Genomic DNA, 17211 nt, shown 5'->3' on the forward strand with positions numbered 1-17211 from the left:
CACTCAGTTCCAGTCTGAACTCTTTCCTATCCTTTACCTGTTTTGCCTCTATGTCCGTTCCCTTCCTTTTTCTGCAGAGTCTGAACTCGTACCTAACTCCTGCTTGTTGTCTCTGTACTCCCGTTTGTGAGTTTGTGGTCTACTCGCTACTTCACTGCAAGTATCCTGTGGGTATCTGGCTCTGCCTTTCTCTTCCTGTCTGTTCCGTGTAAACAGAGCCCTGTCCCCCCTGCTCTGCTTTGCTTACCGCTCCGGCGGTTCTAGCCTGCTCCTACTCCTTTGTTCACCGCTCCGGCGGTTCTAGCCTGCTCTGACTCCTTTGCTCACCGCTCCGGCGGTTCTAGCCTGCTCTGACTCCTTTGCTCACCGCTCCGGCGGTTCTAGCCTGCTCTGACTCCTTTGCTCGCTGCTCCGGCAGCCTTGCTCCGCTCGGACCCTTTTGCTCGCTGCTCCGGCAGTCTCGCTCCGCTCTTATCCTTTTGCTCACTGCTCCGGCAGTCTTGCTCCACTCTTGCTCACCGCTCCAGGCAGCCTCGTCCTGCTTTACTCTTGCTCACTGCTCCGGCAGTCTCGCTCAGCTCTGACCCTTTGTTCACCGCTCCTGGCGGCCTTGTCCTGCTCTACTCTTGCTCACCGCTCCAGGCGGCCTTGTCCTGCCCTGTTCTCGCTCACCTCTCTGGGCGGCCTCACTCTGCTGTGTTTGTCCGCCACATCTGTGGTTCTGTTCCTGAGTCCCAGTGTGTACTGGGTCCTATCCCGCCAGTGTCCCTACCTGCTAGTGCCTCCCTGTCTGCACTCTAGCTGTGCTTGCCTGTACCCCTCTGCCTGTATTGTTCCTGAGTCCCAGTGTGTACTGGGTCCTATCCCGCCTGTGTTCCTACCTGCTAGTGCCTCCCTGTCTGCACTCTAGATGTGCTTGCCTGTACCCCCCTGCCTGCATACCCGCCTGCCTGCATACCAGTCGTGCCTGCCTATACCCACCAGTCTGTGTGCCAGCCTACCAGTCTGTTCCTGTATTCCCCTGTGTGGGTCAACAGCCGTGTCCGGGGTCTGTCCTGGAGTAGCACCTGGTCCCTCTGCTCGGTTCCTCCTTGGTGCACTGGCGTCGTATGCCGTCGTGCGACCCTGGTCGGATCGGGTGAATACCTAGTTACGCCCCTCCAGGCATTCACTCTCCGGCACGGTCCAGTGGAATCACTACAATCACACGCACACGCCGCTCAGCCCGGGCGTGTGCATTACACAATGTAAAGAGGAATGGCGACAGCACTGTTCCCTGCGGGGCTCCGACACTGCTCAGTACACTATCTGATGTAGCCGTCCCCCACCTAACAAACTGTGGCCTATCCGACAGGTACAACACTATTAGTGCACGCACAATAATAATGTTCATATGCCCACCATATTAATAGAAACCTTATACACATGACATATGAACTATGGTAATGTAAAATATAGCATTTATTAGAGAATTGGATAAAATACATATACAAAATACATATCTGGACAAAGGAAAAAGAACATACATAAAAAGGTCAGACTCAGGGGAATACAAGCAGTATGTGGATCAATAAAACATCCCTGCACTGCCCTATTGCAAAAGTGCTGTAGATAGCTTGATATCAGCAAATCTATACCTCAAAGTGCAGTTAGTTATATGGAATTACTGCTTAGCGCAGAGAGAGAAAATATCAGACCAATATCTATATAAAGTGCTACGTGCCAGTGCTACGTGCCAATGCTCCATACTGATTATACTCTCAAAGCAACAGTATATATGTTATCTTATGGGAGATTATGGTAAATATCTCTAACATCCCACCTATCAAAGTGAAAAAACCTTGCACAATATAGAGAAGTCCAATCAAGGTATGCAATAAGGATGTATAATGATAATTTGAGCTCACCCCTGTGTGCTGACCAGTTCCGACGCGCGTTTCGCCACTGGCTTTGATCCTCGTCAAAGCCAGTGGCGAAACGCGCGTCGGACCTGGTCAGCACACAGGGGTGAGCTCAAATTATCATTATACATCCTTATTGCATACCTTGATTGGACTTCTCTATATTGTGCAAGGTTTTTTCACTTTGATAGGTGGGATGTTAGAGATATTTACCATAATCTCCCATAAGATAACATATATACTGTTGCTTTGAGAGTATAATCAGTATGGAGCATTGGCACGTAGCACTGGCATGTAGCACTTTATATAGATATTGGTCTGATATTTTCTCTCTCTGCGCTAAGCAGTAATTCCATATAACTAACTGCACTTTGAGGTATAGATTTGCTGATATCAAGCTATCTACAGCACTTTTGCAATAGGGCAGTGCAGGGATGTTTTATTGATCCACATACTGCTTGTATTCCCCTGAGTCTGACCTTTTTATGTATGTTCTTTTTCCTTTGTCCAGATATGTATTTTGTATATGTATTTTATCCAATTCTCTAATAAATGCTATATTTTACGTTACCATAGTTCATATGTCATGTGTATAAGGTTTCTATCCGACAGGTAGTCAATTATCCAATTCACAAGTCCCTCATCCACCGCCATTTTAATCAACTTTCCACGCAGTAAGAGTGGCTGTAATGTGTTGAACGCACTAGAGAAATCAAAGAACAAAGCACGCACTGTGGTTCCATCATTGTCCAAAAGGGAATGTACTGTTTGTAGCAGAGACGCTACAGCATCGTCCACCCCCAGTCCCTGCCGGTACGCAAACTGAAGAGCATCAGTATGCGCCATCACCCTCGGACACAAGCGAGCAAGTACTATTCTCTCCAAGGACTTCATCGCATGCGATGTTAAGGCCACCGGTCTATAGTCCCCCGGGGAAGCCGGGAAGGTAGTCTTCCATAGCACTGGTACTCTCTTTGATTCTAAGCTCTGGTTAAAGAGATGCTGGAAGACAGTACACAACTCATTTGCACACACTCTGAGGACACGTGGACTGAGACCGTCAGGCCCTGCTGCTTTGCCAATGGCCAGCTTACTAAACTGGTCCCTCACGTCATTTTTGGAGACCGAGAAATGATCTATTTCACCCCCTGTTAATTTAGCTAGTTGTTCCCCGGCCTCCTCCCCCTTCCCTGCTGCTACCGCACCTTTATTGCTGAATCTATTGAAGAACTCATTCATTTCATTAGCCATTCTAAGTCCACCACCCCCCTGCTCCGACCTTGCCTTAAACCCAGTCACTAGCTTCATTCCAGCCCACACCTCTCTGGAGCTTTTTTGTGCAAATTGATTTTCTAATTTAACTCTGAATGCCTCACGGGCAATCTTAATTTTCCCCTTTAGGTCTCGCTGTATAATTTTCAATGCCTCCTTGTCCTTCCTTTTAAAAGCCAGTTTTTTCATGTTTAGTAAATGTTTCAACTCTTTTGTAATCCATGGCTTATTGTTTGCATAACACCGAATCTCTTGAACAGGTACTACAATGTCCATACAGAAGTTGATGTAATCAGTAACTCTGCCAGTAATCTCATTAACATCACAATTCTCTTTCATGGTACACAACACCTCCCAGTCTGTACAATCAAAGCAGTCTTGTAACGCCTCCTCTGCTGCTGGACACCACTTCCTTATCTTTTTAATTGTCACTGGTTCTTTGCGGACATCTGGTTGGTAAGCAGGAGACAATAGTATGAGGTTGTGGTCAGATTTCACCAGGGGGGGTAATGCAGCCGATGAATAAGCATTCTTAACATTAGCAAAGAGGAGATCCAGTGTGTTGTTGTCCCATGTAGGACATTTGACATATTGATAGAACTTTGGTATTGCAGATGAGATCTTTACTCGATTGAAATCCCCAGAAACTACAGTTAGAGAGTTTGGGTGTTTAGTCTGAAGCCGGGCCATCACCCCTGACAACACATCCCCAGCAGCCTCTGGGTTCGCAGATGGTGGTATATACATCACAACTACAATAACAAGAGTGAATTCTCTAGGCAGATAGTAAGGCCTGAGGCCCACTGCTAACAGTTCAATATTTGGACAGCAATGTTTCTCCTTAACAGTTACATGCCCCTGATTGCACCATCTGTTGTTAATGTAGAGTATCACTCCTCCACCTTTTTTCTTGCCGCATCTAACTCTCTCTCTATCAGCCCGAACCATTTGAAACCCTGGTACCGAGACACATGAATCTGGGACCTCCTCAAGCAGCCAGGTTTCTGTAAAGCACATGAGACTGCATTCCCTAAACTCCTTCTGGGTCTTACTCAGAGCCAGCAGTTCATTCGACTTATTTCCCAGCGATCGTACGTTACCCATGATAATGGATGGGACCACTGGTTTAAACCTTCTCCTCCAGGACTTGATCTTCTTGCCTGCTCTGCAGCCTCTGAAAGGTCTCCTTATTTCCCGTGGAACATTCCGTATTGCCACTGCTGGAGAAGACTTTATCCTGCGCAGTTCCAGAAGACGATCCCTAGAATACACTGCTCGTTTAGCAACAGACCTAGGGTCCACCATCCCGTCATTGTTTCCACCCGTCACACCAGTCCTCTCCATGGCAGATCGTATGCAGTGACCTCCACCGCTCACATATGGCTGTATCCCTGTCACAGGCTGTAGGTAGCAGCATGCATCCTTCAGTAGCATTAGCTGAGATGGTCCGTATTGCGTGCCCCAGAGTGTCTGTACCTGCAGGAGACTTGTAAGTGGTGGAGGAAGATCCAGGTGCAGATCTCGTGCTGTGTGCCCAGCAGCAGTTGATAGTGTGGGAAGTGTTGTATCTTCCATCCCCAATAGACGAGTATACAGGAACGTTGTAATCCAGAGAAGGTAAGAAAATAAAATAATAAAATAAAATAACTGTAACAAAACTGTAACTGAAATAAAGTAGAAGCTTCTGCTGCTGCAATGGGCTGCCAGTAGTCCGGCGCCGTATTGTCTCCACAATCTAGCAGAGAGGCAGACAGGCATGTCCACACCCTCCGGAGTCAGAAAGTGAATTTCAAACTCGGCCGGTGGTGGCAGGGAATAATAATAATTGGGCTATCCTGAAGCTGACAGTGACAGTACAGAGGGCGTAAACACGGATTACATGCTTTGGAACCCGGAGGTGTGACGCCATACGCTCACTGGTCACTTGCCGATACCTACGTAGTGAGTAGTCTGGATCGTGTGCTGCGATTCCGGACGAAATACTGACAGCGTGACGGCAACGGCGAGATATTGCGTGATCTCCCCGGTGTCGTCGCTGTGGTGATCTCTGACACTGAGTCACGTGTTTTTCTCTCAATATCAAAATCACTGTTGCGTGATGTTATCGGTAAACAATAGAGAACACAAATAAAGTTAAATGGGTTGGTTAGTCTAAATCTACAAGTTTGCTGTAACTTTATGTGACTGCAGACTTGTGAATCTTCAAATCAGGCGCACCACATGCTGTGAGAATTCTCCGTGGCTGGTGCCTGGAGAGCAGGGGAGTGATAACAAGTATGTGACTGCATATATGCCTTGCTCAATTCAAGTGTATTGAGATATGCCAGAGACAGTTTAGTCAGAATGTGGCCAGAAGTATGCAAATCGCATACTTGCGGCTACATGACCGCTCGCTGCTGGCAAATTTTATAGTGCTCAGACTGCAGACTTGTAGTTTTAGATTAACTATTATACTGTATTTTTGTCCATTTTTCTTTTTCCAAACTAGAAGCCTGAAAATACGAAACTTATGTGCAAAAAAAGTTCCAAAATGGTTCACACACACACACACAAAGAATTAATTGACAGAACATAATTTTCATGTTTTCTTACCTCTTTGCTTTTTAATTTCTCCTGAAGCTGAAACTGAACCTCTTCTAAATCACAAACTGACTTCTTGAGATCTGCATTTTCCTTTACAGTATTGTGAAACTGTTCCTATTAAATATTTAACATATATTAGATAGAATCAGGTATTGTATTAGATATCAATTTAAATGTAGGAACAGTGATTGAAGATTAGATTGCATACTGTTTTAAAACAATTCCAGATCTTGGGAAAAATTGCTGCATGGTGTATGTTGATAGGAGTTTGTTTTTAGCAAGCTCATGAATTTTCTGCTTAGGTGCGTTTCTTTGTATGCTTCATCTCAAAGACTTGCACACACACACAAAGTTGAGGCCGCAGGTACAACAGAACTTTTCTGCCCTTGCGAAAAGGATGCAACAGAGACAATGGGGTAAATTTAACCATGCAATTCCACAATTTCTTAATGATAGATGTCTGCAAATAGCCTTCAACATCGGGTGAAGGAGTTGGAAGGTTAGTACATAGGAAGAGACAAGTGGCTGCAGAACATTCCTGTGCATTTTTAAAGGTTTGTGCTTGCATGTGACATTCTGATCTGAAAATCCAGAATAAAAAAAAAAATGTACAAACATAAATATGAATGTTTAAAGTCTACTTTATAACTGAATTTAAACATATATTTCCTACAAAATAAAAGAGCAGATCCCATCAGTAGGAAGACCTAACTACTGTGACCGTATTATTAAAAAAAAGAAATATATATCATTTAATATATAAAGAAACAATCATCAGATAATACAAACTGCATACATTATTAAACTGATATTTTACACCTGAAGTAGCTGGTATATTCACTTTAATATGCCCGAATGGCTGCAAAATCCTTTATAAGACTTTGGCCACGGCCCCACTATCAGTATTTGGTCAGTATTCGGTCACTATTTATTCTCAGGAGTGGGAACCAAAACCAGGTGAGGAACAATCAGAGAAAAGTTAAAAGTAGAAACCAGTGCACCAATTCTGCATTTATCACCCACTCCTGGTTTTGGCTCCCACTCCTGAGAAAAAATACTGATCAAATACTGATAGTGGGGTCCTGACCTTTATCTCAATATCTGCCCACCTAGCTTGATTGACAGCATCTCAGAATCCCTCATCTCTGCTGAGATCTCACACTGCTTACTATAAGCTTCAGTTATCAGTCAGGCTGTGCATGTGGATTTGTATACACTTAGACTCATGAGCTCTCTCACTCATTAGCTGGACTAAAATGCTCATTTTAGCATCAGTATTATGGAGCCATTCCAACGTGTATTTTCAAAGTAAGTATACCAGCCCCATCAGTTTATATTGAGAAATAAGACATGCCCAATAAACAACAAAAATGTACTGCATTTTAGACTACCTGAATATTTTTTTGACTACTGAGCAGATCTTGCTCTTTGTTCTTTAAAATTGTAATTTCAGATTTATCCTCAGCAACCTTCTTCTCCCACTCCTTTTGAACTTTTATGGATTCCTCCTTTTGGATATAAAATAAATATGTTTTAAGCGGCAAGATACACCTCATTTATGCACTGACCTGCTATATAGACAGCAAAGAGGTTACCAATGTGCACCGTGTTCTTTTTAATTTCTTGTGTTAGGCGATAACTTGAACAGTTGTGTGTGTGCTGCATATGGCTAGCGAGATACATCATTTTTAAAAATACGGAAAATAAATGTATGTATGTTTGTGAGTATTACATTGGATGCAATTTACCAACCTACCAACAATGCATTTTCAGAGCTGAGATGTCCATAACACTTCAGCACATAGAAGCATTGCAATGTACTATACAATTAATCAGCAGATGGCATGTTTAAGTACCTTAATGGCATAAAAAAAAATCTAAAAACAAGAATGAAAGTTGTACAGTTGAAACCAGAAGTTTACATACACTATATAAAAATACACATATGCATGGTTTTCTCAATATCTGACATGAAATCAGAATAAACCTTTCCCCTTTTAGGTCAATTAGGATTACCTTCATTTTAAATATTTGCTAAATGCCAGAATAATGAGAGAGAGAATGTTTTAAGGCAATACCCTATATGTGGTGGAAAACTACTGTTTGGGCGCACAGCTGGGCTTGGTAGAGAAGGAGCACCATTTGACTTTTGGATTGCAAAATTGTCTGGGATAGTGGACGCCATGTCGTGTTTGCAGAGCCCTTGATGTGCCTAAACAGTGGAAACCCCCCTACAAATGACCCCATTTTGGAAATTACACCCCTCAACGAATTTATCTAGAGCTGTGCTGAGCATCTTGAACTCACAGATGCTTCTTGGAAGTTTAAAACATTGGACCGAGATTATATTTTTTCCCCAGAAATATTGTTTTAGCCCCAAATTTTACATTTTTACAAAGGTAACAGGTGAAAATGGACCACATAATTTGTTGTGTAATTTATTCTAACAGGGATACCTCATATGTGATCAGAAACTCTTGTGGACACACAGCAGGGCTTGGAAGGGAAGGAAAGCAATTTGATTTTTGTAGTGAAAAATTGTCAGGAATATATTGTGGATGCGATGTCACATTTGGAGAGACACCAAGGTTCCAGAACAGCAGAAATCCCCCACAAGTGACCCCATTTTGGAAACCACACCTCTCTAAGAATTCCTCTAGGGGTTTAGTGGGCATTTTAAACTCACAGGTATTTCACAGAATTGTATAACATTGGGCTGTGAAAATGAAAAGTTAAATTTTTTCCACTAAAATGCCCTAAGTTTTCAATTTTCAAAATGGCTATTAGGAGAAAATGGACCACAACATTTGTTATGCAATTTCTCCTGAGTATCGCAGTGACCCATATGTGGTCAAAAACTACTTTTTAGGCACAGTGCAAATATCAGAAGGGAAGGAGCGATATATCGGAGTGCAAAATTGCCTGGAATGGTTTGCATTTTACAAACTACACCTCTTAATGAAGTCATCTAGGGGTGCAGTGAGCATACTGCCACCACAGGTGTTTCACACAATTTTATTGAGCGGTGAAGAAGAAAAAAATTATCGTATTTTTTGGATGCACCCAGGTTTTAGAGGAGGAAAATAGAAAAAAAATTGAAGCAAAAAATGTGGTCATGATGCACACATTACTAATGGTCATAATGTCCCCCAATTTATCACTAATATCTTCCATCCTGGTACGCATGGCAGCCCCATCCTGGTATGCATGACAACCCCATCACCATCATGCTGCACACAAAAAAATAAAGGATTCTACTCACCTTCCCTCTGCTCCAGCGCTGTGTCCTGTTCTGCTGCCAGCAGCTGATCTCAGTATGTGAGCAGCGCATGATGACGCCACTGCCATGCGCCCTCACACGCTGAGGTCAGCTGCCGGAACATTCACTGCTCCCCACGCTTATGGGCATGGGGAGCAGTGAATATTCATTTTCGTTAATAGCGCACACAGTGTCAGCCGCAGCCACCGGCTCCTGCAGCTGCTCGGCGATCATGTGTGCCCGCTATTAAAGAGAATGAATATTCACTACTTCTCACGCTCATGGTGTCTGATCGCCGAGCAGGTGCAGGAAGCCGGCGGCTGCGGCTGACATTGTGCACGGTATTAAGGAGAATGAATATTCATTGCTCTCCACTATCCACAGCTGGACCGGACAGCCGGACTATAAGACTTTCTCCAAAATTTTGGAGGAAAAAAGTGTGTCTTATAGTTAAAAAAATACGGTACATTTTTACCAGTATAAAGTTGTTTTAGCCCCAAATGTAACATTTTTCACAAGGGGAAATATGTAAAAATGACTACATAATCTGTTACACAATTTCTACTGAAGGAGGCAATACCTTGTATGTCGCTGTACAGTACTCTTTGGCCACACAGAGAGACTCGGGAGGGAAGGAGCACTATTTGACTCTTGGAGAACAAATTTTCGTAGAATATTTTACGGACTCCATATACAGAGTCCCTAAGTGCCAGAAGAGCAGAATCCCCCTAAATTGACCACAGTTTGAAAATTACACCTTTCTGGGAATTCATCTACAGGTGTAGTGATGATATTGACTCCCAGGGTGTTTTCCAGAAACGGGCAGCAATGGATGTTGCTAAGTGAAAATATAAATATGCCACTGTAGTGAGCAGTACATTGTAGTTCCTGTACATTATGCCCAGCTCGTGCTTCTGGAGACATGCACACTGTAAATTAATTCGGCTTTCCTCACTACAGTAATGCCAAACATAAAACCAAGCAATGTGAACTGAGTTCTAAGATGGTACACATGCAAGAAATAGGAGCATGTTCACACTAGCAAAAAGAAGCAAAACCTACAAAAGACAAAAAATATATCTCATACCCTACCATCATTATATATAAATGTAAAGCAAAGTTGCATATTAAATATAGGGTACTTAGTGAACTATTTTTGATCAAAAAAAGTATACAAGCCGTCCCACCAGCGACAAGGTGACCCTAAATTGGGACGGTACCTACACTGTCTATATTAAAAACCTTACTGTATATCAAAGTTGAAGTAATGCATATAAAAGGGTAGACAAATAGGACCGGGTCCCAACTTCAGACCACCTAGGCCCGTGGTAAGCTACATATATACTAACCAGCTCAACAAAGGGGATGCCACACCCTTAATTTGCACAGAATGCAAACAAGACAAAAACCAAGCAATGTGAACTGAGGTCTAAGATGGTACACATGCGCAGTACATTGTAGTTCCTGTACATTATGCCCAGCTCGTGCTTCTGGAGACATGCACACTGTAAATTAATTCGGCTTTCCTCACTACAGTAATGCCAAACATGTGGATGCTAACTAAGGTTTAGGCACACTGTGGAGCTCAGGAGGGGGATTTGAGAGCGCAGATTTCACTGGATTTCTTTTGGTGGGAGCCACATCACTTTTCCAGAGCCTTTGTGCTACCAGTATTGTGGACACCCCCTATATTTCTGTTAACAGTTGATGAACCTGATTTCCATCTAAATCTACAAAATCCGTGAGTTGGATGAAACCCGAGGGAAGAATTCGCTAAAGAGGCAGCAGAGATTCTTTGGACTCAGCCTGTCTTCTGTTCAGCGGTATCCGGTTTTTCAGAGGTGCACAAAACTGTGTCCGACAGTGCTTTTATGCATGCCTAAAAAGACGGGCACCACCGGATCATAGGCCAGACAGAGTCCAAAGTGTCTCCATCTGCCTCATTATAGGGAATCTCCGGTCGAGGGTTCTGTCTGAATCATGTATTTCAGAAATTTACATGGAAACCCCGATGTAAACGCTCAGCGTAGTGCAAAGGATAAATGTGAGCTGAGCCATAGTGAAATCAACAAACAAATGAACAGCAGGTGAAGAATTGATTTTATTTCTTTTTTACGCCGTTCCTCGTGCGGTATAAGTGATTAGAATACTTTATTCTTCAGGTCAGGGCGATTACAGCGATACCAGATTTATATTGCTTTTTTCTCTTTGAAAGTTTTTGCATTGTCATATTTTGGGAGCTATAATTTTTCAGTATTTATGCCGATAGTCATGTTAGGGCTTGTTTTTTGTGGGACGAGTGGATGTTTTTATTGGTACCATTTTCGGGCACAACATTTTTTGATTGCCTTCTATTCAGATTTTTGGAAGGCAGAATTAACAAAAAGCAGCAATTCAAGAACTGTATTTTTTGGATTTTTTTTATGCTGTTCGCCGTGTGGTAAAAGTGATAAGATGACTTTATTCTTTGGGCCAGTACGATTACAATGATACTACATTTATGTAATTTTTTTAGGCTTTGTTGATTCTACACAATAAAAACTATTTTATAGAAAAAATATTGTTTTTGCATTGCTACAGTGGGGAAAATAAGTATTTGATATACTGGCGATTTTGCAAGTTTTCCCACCTATAAATAATGGAGAGGGCTGTAATTTTTATCTTAGGTACACTTCAACTATGAGAGACAGAATCTTAAAAAAAATATTCAGGAAATTACATTGTATGATTTTTACGTAATTTATTTGCATTTTATTGCATGAAATAAATATTTGATACAATAGAAAAACAGAACTTAATATTTGGTACAGAAACCTTTGTTTGCAATTACAGAGGTCCGACGTTTCCGGTAGTTCTTGACCAAGTTTGCACACAATGCAGCAGGGATTTTAGCCAACTCCTCCATACAGATCTTCTCCAACTCTTTCAGGTTTTGGGGCTGTCGCTGGGCACTATGTGTTTACACATAGTGACAGTTTTAATCCATGATGGGCATAGCATATCATGATGCGGGAAATGACACCTGCTCATGACATGCTACATCATTCGTCGAAAAGAGGTCAATGGCATTAGTATTTGTGACTTATTCTCTATTTATTTTGCACCATTTATAAAGCGGTCTTTCTTTTTTAAATTTATATGTGCACACAGCGTCTTTTAGACGCAGGCACAGCTACAGAGGCAGCTTTGTAAATGTATTGTTCTTGCCAGCGTCTCTTACTCTATACTGTTAAGTATAATGTGAGGAAGCTGCTGGAAAAATGAGCATGAAATGTTTTTAATCTGTTAATTTTTGGGGACTTTTTGAAGGATTTGCTACTTTTGGTGTTAAAAAGTTGCAAAAATTGTTTAATGACATAAAGAGCACTTTTGATTTTGCTCCAAATTTATGCACATGTGCCTTTAATAAATGTACACAATAACCATCAGAGAATACACAACACAAAAAAGAAAAATTATTTCAATAAATTGCAAATGATGAATCGGGCGCCAAGCCTGCATTAACACATTTCTGTCATGTTGTGATCATAATGGCTGTGTGGTTTTTGAGGTGATAGCTGTTTCTCTGCAATATGAAGTGATTGTGCAGGGGAACAATGAAAAGACCACGGCGCTACAGGGCAGTTGTGGCTAAAAGTCACAAAATGACCACCGGATGCAAATTTTTGCAGTAGAAGCGTGGTGTAAAGACATATTATAAATTTCCTTTGGAAGAAAAGATGTCAAAATGAGCAAGACCACCTTCTGATGGATCTGATAGAGAAATAGGCAGGGAACCTTGCAGTAAGGTATAGCAAGCATAGGTACCCTACAAATGGAGTTGATAGTCACAAAAACAGACAAAGAAACTCAAACTTCAAAATACAATGGTTATCCTTGACACAATAAAGCTTACGAGCCTTCAGCATGGGCTAAACAACCAATTATGTCAGACAAACCTGAAGATCTTGGAAGCTCGGATTCAACAGCGACAGCGTCATCTAAGTGATTGAAAGGGGGTTAAGACATTTAAGACTATTGCCCCCCCCCCCCCATCATAATCACAGGTGCCAATAATTGCCATGGAACCCTGTAGTCATTTGATGACTTCAGGGTACAATGGCCTGTTAGACCCAGCTATAAGAAGGGCAGACAAAAATGACAGGTCTCAGGCACTTCAGTACATGAGTATTGCAAAGCATGAGACCAACGATCACAGCAAAAAATAGTCATGTCCCACAGTGGGAATAAGTAAATAAAAAAGTAAAAAAAAAAAAACACAAAGACCCATTTCACCACTGAAAACACAGCCTGTGTGTTAAAACAAAAGTAAAAAAAAAAAGTGCACTATTGAACTCAGTTCACCTTACTCTCTGAACTCAGCGCTGAGGGGAATCTCACACCTCGCCACCACGCCTGACGTCACTACTACGTCAGAAGGATCATGTCGTACGTTCTTCTCAATTGCATCAACATGACGTTACGCACCATCTGGGGAAACGTAAGGTCAGCTTGGCATAGTTTTACACAGACACCACCCCCCTGTCCACATGGGACCGGGGAGGCATGGGGAGTGAGAGGATGTGGCCCACGCAGTCACTGACATGGTACCACAGTCGCCCTCTGACAAGCTAAGAGACCCCATTCACTAGCACCAGTGAAAGAGCACCTGGTCAGCCCGGTAGGACTGCCACCAGTTCCTCATTAGATATAAGCCCGGCACATACAAAACAGTGGTAGTACAAAGTATGCAAAAGATAAGAGCCAATTACCAGGCCTGGCTTGTGGGGGAGGGGCTGCCACATGGGAGGCTTGTGGTCCCCTCTGCCTTGACGTCTCCCCACACGATATGTCGTCTGACCTCCCCAGAAAAAAAGCAATAGTCCATGCTTTACACAACCACTTGGTTGGTCACACCCTTTTCTGCCCACAGGATGGTCCTCATCCCCTTCCCCTGGAGGTTTGCAGCCAAATCTCCAAAACCTAGGAAAGATCATAACTCCTTACTGGACGGTCCTAGGGCGGTGGTTCTGGTGCTATCGGACCTGGCCGGGCCCCTGCTACGCGTTGAGACCAAAGACTGCTTTGCCACCTGGCTCCTACCAGCCATTCTACATATCTCCCCACCCCAGAGTGCTATAACGGTTCAAGACCCAGGCGGGCGTTCGCCATGTTCTGGAGATCTCCGAAATATACACAATGTACGGCGAGGATGTATAATATCTCCATTACTCCTTATGGAATCATGTTTCTGGAATGCTCTAGAAGGTTTCTTTTGGCAGATTTTCAGCATGACTATATTGCAAACAAGTCTTTGTCCTGAGCTGAGCTGGCTCAAGGTGTGAGATCTGTCACAGCTAGTGTTGAGCGATACCTTCCGATATCGGGAAATATCGGATCGGATTGGATCGGACCGATACCCAAGAAATATCGGATATCGCCGATTCCGATACCGGAAACCAATGCAAGTCAATGGGACACAAATATCGGAATGAAAATAAACCCTTTCTTTCCTTGTAGGTTAATTCTACATGAAGGAAAACAACTAAGAAAAATGTAGAATGTATTACATGAAAAACCGGCAATTCAGCAGCGGCATACACCGGTACTCGACAATTTAGAACAGAAAGAATAGAGCATCACCCATAGATTAGATGCATAGAAACATGTCAGTCACATATATAAGAAGTACAGTGACAGTGTTGATTACTGTACTTGTCATTTAGTGTTAAAATAAAGGATTTATTAAAAAAAAAATTGGCGTGGGGTTCCCCGTAATTTTAGTCTCTAGCGGAGGTTAAGCAGACGGCTGGGGCAGATGTTTGAAGCCTGGGAAGGGGGTAATACCCACGGAGCTTCCCAGGCTACTAATATCAGCCCCCAGCTGAATACCTAGCCTTTACTAGCTATTAAAATGGGGGACCCCCAAAAAAGTGACGTGGGGTCCCCCCCTATTTTAATAGCTAGCAAAGGCTAGGCAGACAGCCGGGGGCTGATATTAATAGCCCAGGAAGGGTGCCATGAATATTGTCCCCCTCCCAGGCTAGAAACACCAGCGGTCAGCTGCCCCAGAAATGGCGCATCCATAGGATGTAGCAGAGCTGAAGCTGTCCTGGGAACCATGCAAAGGTAAGGATGAGATTGGTTTATTATTTTACTTTTATTGCAGAAGACATTGGCTTCAGCTGGAATGGGCGTGATGGTAAGTATGGTTTAATTAAGAACAATAAAGAATTGTGTGTTTATTTCAATTAGAGGACTTTATTCTGGGTGTTTGTGTTTTTTTTTAACTTTTTAACGCCAATTTTTTTTTTAATAAATCCTTTATTTTAACACTAAATGACAAGTACAGTAATCAACACTATCACTGTACTTCATATATATGTGACTGACATGTTTCTATGTATCTAATCTATGTGTGATGCTCTATTCTTTCTGTTATAAATAGTCGGGTACCGCTGCTGAATTGCCGGCCGGCTTTTTTAAAGAGACTGTGCATGAAAACACTATTATTTTTTTTAATAAATCCTTTAACACTAAATGACAAGTACAGTAAGCAACACTGTCACTGTACTTCTTATATATGTGACTGACTTGTTTCTATCTATCTAATCTATGTGTGATGCTCTATTCTTTCAGTTCTAAATTGTCGGGTACCGGTGTATGCCGCTGCTGAATTGCCGGCTTTTTATGTAATACATTCTACATTATTCTTAGCCAACCAGCTTGTCATCCTTCATAGACACTGCAGAGCGCAGGCATTATGGGAACTTCCGATTCCGGTATTCGATATTCTAAAAGTATCGGAACTCAGTGTCGGAACTCCGATTCCGCGAATATCGGTCGATACCCGATATTTCAGTATCGGAATGCTCAACACTAGTCACAGCCTTTTAAGGCTTGACCCCCCTGCTAAGCTAGGTGCCAGCTTTCTCCTTGAGGCTTTGAGAATGTTGGACTTCCTGCTGAGACAGGTTTCCTGTTCCTGCTGAACAAATGTAGGGGGGGGTTATAATCCCAGGCCAAATAGGATACAAATGATTGGCATGAAATTATATCTCAAATATTCTTCACATAGACAAATAAACCTACATTTTTATCTTTACTACTTGCTGGTCGTAACTTCAGAGAGCACCGAACAACTTCCATTCCCGGAATCTTTAACTCAAACAGTAGTGTACAACAACATATGGGTAGAGCAGTAAAGTACCCCAAACAAGGACTTCCTCAGAAAATCAGTGTTACTGTTTGGGTGTTTCTCGCGCTGTCATCTGCGTGACAGCGTGGGAAACAGGGGCTCTGATCAGCGGTAAGATCGTCATGGGACACTTTGGATTATTTCATCATGTCGGACAGGTGAGGGATATTGTTGCTTTTTCACTTTGGTCTTTTTTACAGGCGACAATGGCTTCAAATGGATTGGGCATTAGGTGAGCATAACTGCATTTTTTACACATTTATTTAAAAATAAAAAACACTGTGGACTTTTATTTCAAATAAAGGATTTTTTTCATGCTGTCTTTATTTAAAAACTTTTATTATTGAGTTAGTAATGGGGGTGTCTTATAGACGTCTCTCCATTACTATTCCCTGAGCTTCATGTCAGCTGCCAATACAAGGCTGACATGAACCCCAACCCTATTACCCTCTTGCCACCGCACCAGGGCAAGTGGGAAGAGCCAAAGCTAAGCGCCAGATTTGGCGCATCTTATTGATGAGCCATTTCTGGGGCCGCTGAGGGCTGATGTCATTAGCCTCGGAGGGGGCTAATAACCATGGCCCCTTCCCTGGCTATTAATATCAGCCCACAGCTGTCTGTTTAGCCTTTGCTGATTAGATTTTATAGGGGGACCCTACGTCAACTTTTTTCTGGGCTCACCCTGTAAACTAGCCAGTAAACGCTAATCAAACAGCTGTGAGCTGTTAATAGCTAGGGAACATTTGGGCCTAAGGGCCCCTTCCTAGCCTACTAATATCAGTTCGCACAGTGACTGCAGACTTATCGAAGTTTACAAGTGGCTCTCCAGAATTTGGATGTGAACTGGACGCCCTATCGGACACATTGTTAATGTGGAAGATGTGCTGAATAAACTCCTCAGCATGCACAGGAGCAGACAGAAAACCAGGCAATGAGGTAAAGTGATCCATCTTGAAGAAGTAGCCTATCACCAGCCATAAGACAGAGCATCCAGAGGACACAGGGAGATCTGTAATAAA

Source organism: Phyllobates terribilis, unplaced genomic scaffold (assembly GCF_046119375.1).
Source record: "Phyllobates terribilis strain yellow unplaced genomic scaffold, ASM4611937v1 Scaffold_2__4_contigs__length_985480577, whole genome shotgun sequence".
Lineage (NCBI taxonomy): Eukaryota > Metazoa > Chordata > Amphibia > Anura > Dendrobatidae > Phyllobates > Phyllobates terribilis.